Below are 6,990 nucleotides of genomic sequence, written 5' to 3'. Positions count from 1 at the left end.
GCAGAGGAAGCTGGCTCAGAGCGGGCTGGGCGGGCCTGGGGCCACCAAGACGGGAGACCCTACTCCGCACGAGCAGCAGAGTGGGGAGGTCAGCTGTAGCCTGACCTGTGGCTCCTTTTTTTGGGGGGGGGTCACACACAGCAATGCTTAGGTGTTCCTCCTGGCTCTGCAAGCAGGAATTACTCCTGGTGATGCTGGGGTACCATATGAGATGCCAGGGATCGAACCCAGGTCAGCTGCATGCAAGGCAAATGCCCTACCCGCTCCGCCCCTCCCCTTTAACTTCTAAGCTGAACTCCAAACACCCTGTGATGTCGTCTGACCTGCGGCTCCGGGAAGTGACCGGGAGACCTGAAAGGAAAGACTCCAGAGGCTTCCCTTCCTGCTTCCTCTCCAGGGAGACCAGGAGATGGTGGCCAGTCACTGCAGGCCCAGACAGCCTCGTGGGGAAACCAGGGGCCAGCACCCTCCTTGGGGCAGGTGCAGAACGTCAGTGTGGCCAAGAAGGCTGACACATGCCTGGTCTGGGCTCCAGAAGGCGCTGGCCAGTAAATTAAAGGTTCTTTCCCTTATACACACACATGCACACCTCACTTCAAGGCTGTTCCCTTCTATGCACATCCGTGCACGCGCGCGCACACACACGCTTCAAGGTCATTCCCTTCTAGGCATATGCGCATACACACACGCACACTAATTTCAAGGCTGTTTCCATTATACACACAGGCACACAGACTAATTTCAAGGCTGTTTCCCTTATACACATATGCACACACACTAACTTCAAGGCTGTTTCCTTTATACATTCACATGTACCCACATACATGCACACAAACTTAAAGGCTTATACACACAGTAACTTAAAGTAACTTAAATTTTTCAAGTTTAACTTTGGGTCACTAACTTCTTTCCTTAAGTACGTTAAAAACATCTCCAGATTTGGAAGCTTCACCCGAAACTGAAGGCGTATTGTGCAGCTGACACTTGTATTTCTGTTCTTGAAAAGCAGTTGTATCGAGACCTGTCAGCGAGTCACACAGCCTGTTTCCTGCTTCTTCCTCGCTCTGTCTTTCTAGCAAGTTCGTGGACACTTGCTGGACTGAGCGTGGCTGTGGACCATTCAGGGTGATCCGATGGTGGTACCATATGTGCGCCTGTCCCAGCTCAGATGCCGGCAGGGTGGACGGCATGAGGCCACAGGGCAGCCCGTGGGCCGCGTTCTGCTAGGAGGCTTGACGCTGCCTCTCTGGTCTGGTGGAGGCTGTCAGCAGTGCCCGCACCCCACCCTCAGCCCCGCAGTGCCCCTGGCTGTATCCTGGATGTCCATCTTTCCTGGGCACCTGTCCCTGTCGACTCTGTGATGAAGACACTGCTGATCAATGCCTGACATTTCAGGCAGTCTTGGGGGCCTCCTGAAGCCCCTGGTGCCTGGGCTCGGATGAACGGTCTCATCATCCCCATGACTGATCATGTGTACCTGTGCACACGTGTGAGCTTGCCTGTATCTGGAACTTCACACACGCTTTCTTCCATGATATTAGCACACAATTGCATTTTTTTCATTTCAGATACTATATTTCCCACCTTTATTTTTATTTATTTACTTTGGAGTTTTTGGCTACACCCAGCTGTGCTCAGAGCTTATTCCTGTCTGCACTCAGGGCTTATTCCTGGCAGGGCTCAGGGAACCTTGTAAGTACTGGGGATCGAACTTAGGTTGGCCATGTCCAAGGCAAGCCCCCTACTCACTGTACTATCTCTCCACCCAATGTATTTCTCATCTCTGAAAGTGCTATTTTAGAGGCTGGAGCAGTAATACAGTGGGTAGGGCGTTTGCCTTGCACGCAGCCCACCCAAGTTGGATCCCTGGCATCCTATATGGATCCTTGAGCATCACCAGGAGTAATTCCTGAGAGCAGAGTCAGGAGTAACCGCTGAGCATTGGTGAGTGTGACCCAAAAAGAAAAAAAAAGTGGTATTTTAGGACCAGAGCAATCTCCCACACCTCATATAGTCCCCTGAGCCCAGCCAGGATTATGCCTGGAGCACCACTGGGTGTGGCCCCAAAACTAAAACAAGTAACGGTATCATAAGATGTGCAATAGATGCATAGATGCAGGAATGATAGTACAGGGGGTAGGGCATTTGCCTTGCACGTAACTGATGTGAACTTGATCCCGGGGATCCCTTATGGATGGGCTGGAGCAATAGCACAGCGGGTAGGGCGTTTGCCTTGCAGGTGGCCGACCCGGTCAACCCGACTTCGATTCCTCTGCCCCTCTTGGAGAGCCCAGCAAGCTACTGAGAGTATCTTGCCTGGCAGGCTACAGGTGACATAATGGATATGCCAAACACAGTAACACAGTAACAACAAGTCTCACAATGTTACTTGGCCCGCTCCAGCAAGAGATCAGTGATCAGTGATCCCTGATGGTCCCCCAAGCACTGACAGGAGTAATTCCTGACTGCAGAGCCAGGAGTAGCCCCTGAAAGTGATCCTTTTGACCCCCCAAGAAAAGCCAAAAAAAAAGAAATGGATTCACAGGAAGCATCTGACAAAATTCAACAGCCTTTCCTGAAATACATAGCAAACTGAGAAATGAAGGTAATTTCCTTAATGTAATAAAGGTCATTTATTGGGAGTAGACAACCCACACCTAACTTTATAATCAATGGTCAGACACTGAAACCGGTGATGACAGAAATATCTGCTTCCACTATTCAGTCACCACTGTAGTAGACATTCGAGCCAGAGGGGTGGAGAAAAAGAAACACAAGGTACCAGACTGAAAAGAGATAAACCATTTCTAAGCATAAAAAAATCTACAGAACACACACAAACACACAGAAAAGCTATCATCAAATTCAGAAAGTCACATGTTTTGATTACATGAAAATGAATTGTATAATTTTAATAGCAATGAACAGTGTGAAGGAAGACAAAGGAAGAGGCTGAACAAGGGATGAGAATTTGTTTTGCCTTCAGAAGACCCCCCCCCACAAGCATGGCCAGGAGCAACTCTCAAGCTCAAGGCTATTTCCCAGCACACCCACCCTCACTCCTAGATCCCAAGGGAAAACAAAGGAGCAATTCCATTTACAGTATCATGTAAACTAATAAACTATCTAGGACTAACTTGAAGCAAGGAGCAGCCGTATGAGGGCTCGGAATGCGCACAGGCCGGAGCTGGACTCTCCCACGCTCCTGATGCCTCCCAGCAACTGCTTTGGAGCCTGGGCCCACAGGAGTCTCCCAAGTGGGAGTCTCCCAAGCTGTGCAACTGTCACCAAGACAGGGCTTGGGCCGAGAACTCAGCAGGCTTCTTGGGATGGGGGGTGGAGTCCCTGCCCTGCTGACAGGCCCAGCGCCCCACCCACACCTGTCACCCTCTTACATACACATATGGCCCAGCCTCCCAGCTCCGTGACTAACCGAAGAAGACACTGAACCACTGAATCATCCCAGCCCCACAGCTCCTTGAATCATCCCAGCCCCACAGCTCCTGGAGCACACTGCGGCTCAAGTTCACAGTACTGGCAGTAGTAGTAAAGTAAAGTAAAGTAAAGGCCCTCCCGTTGATCGTCGATTTGCTCGAGCGGGCCCAGTAACGTCTCCATTGGAGACTTTGTTGTTACTGTGTCTGGCATATCGAATACTCTCGGTAGCTTGCCGGGCTCTCCGAGAGGGGTGGAGGAATCGAACTCGGGTCGGCCATGTTGGCCGCTTGTAAGGCGAACGCCCCACCCGCTGTGCTATCACTTAGGGCTGGAGCGATAGCACAGCGGGTAGGGCGTTCGCCTTACAAGCGCCATCATGGCCGACCCGAGTTCGATTCCTCCGCCCCTCTCGGAGAGCCCGGCAAGCTACCGAGAGTATTCGATATGCCAGACACAGTAACAACAAAGTCTCCAATGGAGACGTTACTGGGCCCGCTCGAGCAAATCGTGGCAGTAGTAGGAGCACAGGAAATTGGACAGGAAAGTTTCATAGAAGCCCACTAAGCTCAATGAGCAAACGCAACAACGTGGAAGACTCAACTAGCTACAACCGGCTCAGTAAACCTTTCGGTGAGACTTTAGGAACACCTTTGTGAAACATAACAATTTTGACAAATTTTCTTTTACTGAGCGATTTTTGCTTGGATAATTCCATCTGCCATTTTGCTGCAACGAGCAATAGAAAGTAAATTCTTCTGTGCCTGCGAAGGGGGCAGGTAGGTGTGAAACTGAGGACACAGTTTCGGGAGGTCACACTGGTCGGGAGGTTGGTGCTGGGACACTGAATGCCTGAAACCAATGTATTAAATCACAGTGTTTAAATACGTTTCAAACATTTCTTTAAAGTGGGCAGTCTCTTATACACTGCAATCAAGGGTGTGTAACACCACAATTAAAGTCTCTGACCCCAGCAAACACAACGAAGTGTGTAAGCAACACAACCCTGTTCATCTCTGAGCACTGCAGAGACAACAGAGAAGGGAAGGGAAATAAGTACTTAAACATAACCAAGAAGGGGGCTGGAGCAATAGTACGGGGGGTAGGGCGTTTGTCTTGCATGCGGTCGACCCAGGTTCGATTCCCAGCATCCCACATGGTCCCCCCAAATTACCAGGTGTAATTCCTGAGTGCATGAGCCAGGAGTAACCCCTGTGTATCGCCGGGTGTGACCCAAAAAACGAAATAAATAAATAAACAAACATAACCAAGGAGGTGAAACTCTTGTACACTGAAACGACAAATTCTAGCTGACAGAACTCAAGATGCAAATCAAGAGAAAGGCATCACAGGTTTGGATTGGAAGGCAGCAACTCCCTCAAGCAAAAGCAAAGCAAACCCTATCAAAAGCGCAAAGGCCTTCTCGGCAGAAGAGTGAACTAATCTACAAATTAAAATGGAGCCACAAGAGATTCCAAAGAGCAACACTGAAGTGCAAAGCTGGCTGGGTGACTCAACTTCACAAACTTCCCACATTCAAAGTGTCTACAAGTAACAAAAATGTGTTCTAGCCCAATAAAACAGTAAGAGTCAAGAAAGAAAAGGAGCGACAGCTTTTCTGACAGCCTTTCCCTCTCGGAAGAGAACATAAAAGCACACACATCATAGCCATGCCGCCAGACCCCAGACCACGCTATTTCATTCGGGGTGCCCTGAGGGGGGCAGGGGAGGCCCCTCCCCGCCCCAGGGACCCAGCCCCAGCAGCAAAAATCCTGGACCATGCAGCTGCTTCATACCTCACACCACTCATATTCCAAGAGTGGCACACCACATTAGATGGGGTTTAATTAATGACATATTAGCAATCTCTTATAGAAGGGTTTAATGGCCCCTGGATGAAACGCAATAATCTTCACACACTCTCCTCTAAAGAAAGTTTTTTGGAGCATTCTCCGCAGTTCTATTCATAACAAACAATACAAAATAAATTATTTCAGTTCTGCTTTGGGGCAGGGGTTGGGGTCCTGGATGGAAACATCCAAAATATAGTGGTGGGAAGGTGTAATAGTGGTGGGATTGGTGCTCAAATTTAAGTGTAATCAAATACTGTGAACTACTTAATTGCTCGAGGTAAAGGTAAAGGCCCTCCCGTTGATCGTCGATTTGCTCGAGCGGGCCCAGTAACGTCTCCATTGGAGACTTTGTTGTTACTGTGTTTGGCATATCGAATACTCTCGGTAGCTTGCCGGGCTCTCCGAGAGGGGCCGAGGAATCGAACTCGGGTCGGCCATGTTGGCCGCTTGTAAGGCGAATGCCCTACCGCTGTGCTATCGCTCCAGCTCCAGAACTACTTAATAAAAAATAAAATCTGCGTGTCATTTGCACGTCATCCTTGTGCAGGGGCCAAGCTAATCTTCTCTGTATCTGTATCGTTCCTATTTTAGTATATGTGCTGCCAAATAAAATTAAATTTAAAAAAAATGGAGCAGCAGTACAGCAGGCAGGCGAGGCATTTGCCTTGTACAAGGATGACCTGAGTTCATTCCCCACACGACATGAGAAAACCCTGAGCAGTGCCAGGAGCATCCCCAAAACAACAAACAAAAAAATTCAAATGTTTAGGGCCAACTTATTTCCAACAGTGATGCCAAAGAGTCTTTTATGAATGGTGCTGGAACAGCTGGTAACTCTAAACAAAATAAGGAAGGAAGATCCCAAATATGGAAATTCATTCAGAAAGAACCAAAGTCTAAAACTACAAAGCAGAAAGATGGAAGATAGTACAGGGGTGATGCACTTGCCCCATGTATGGTCCCCCACACACTGTTATGAGTGACACTTAGCAGAGAACAAGAGCATGCCCTGAGCACCACCACCAGATGCCACCCAAAGTCACTCCAATAAATAACAAACTCAAACTATGAAACAACATAGATGCACAACTTCATCATCTCAGATTCAGAAATGTGTCTTTAGATTTAAAAACAACAGTAGAAAAACTGGGGCTGGAGTGATAATACAGCAAGGCCAAACTGGATTCGATTTCCAGTAAACCATATGGTCTCCTAAGCACCGCCAGGAGTAATTCCTGAGTGCATGAGCCAGGAATGACCCCTGAGCATCGCCAGTTGTGACCCAAAAAGCAAATAAATAAATAAATAAAAACAACAGTAGAAAAATTAGCTATAGAGACTTCAACAAATTTTAAACTTTGGGGCCAGAGAGTTAATATGGAGCTAAGACTCTTGCTTTGCACACAGTCAGCCACAGTTCACACCCAAACACCACCAGGAGTGATCCCTGAGCACAGAGCCAGGAGTAAGCCCTGAGTACCACTGAGGGTGGGTCCGCCCCCCCCACACAAAATTAGTAACTTCTGAGCAATAAAGGATATTATCAAGAATAGGAATATGGGGCTGGAGAAGTAGTACAGAGGGTAGGGCACTTGCCTTGTAGGCAGGCGACAGTTACAGGTCTATCTCCGGCATCCCATATGGTCTCCTGAGCACACTAGGAGTAATTTCTGAGTGAGAGCCACGAGTAACCTCTGGGCAT

General features: G+C 48.6%; 1 non-coding gene across 1 annotated transcript; it reads right to left on the bottom strand.

Moving 5' to 3' along the window:
- Positions 1-5,789: 5,789 nt before the first annotated feature.
- LOC130023300 (U6 spliceosomal RNA) lies at positions 5,790-5,901 on the bottom strand. Its single transcript, XR_008792448.1, has one exon. It is a non-coding gene; the product is annotated as a U6 spliceosomal RNA (small nuclear RNA).
- Between the last annotated feature and the right edge of the window lie 1,089 nt (positions 5,902-6,990).

This window comes from Sorex fumeus, unplaced genomic scaffold (assembly GCF_029834395.1).
Source record: "Sorex fumeus unplaced genomic scaffold, SorFum_2.1 ptg000022l, whole genome shotgun sequence".
NCBI classification, from domain to species: domain Eukaryota; kingdom Metazoa; phylum Chordata; class Mammalia; order Eulipotyphla; family Soricidae; genus Sorex; species Sorex fumeus.
Note: the sequence above shows the minus strand (reverse complement) of the source record. Positions and strands in the feature narration are given on the sequence as shown.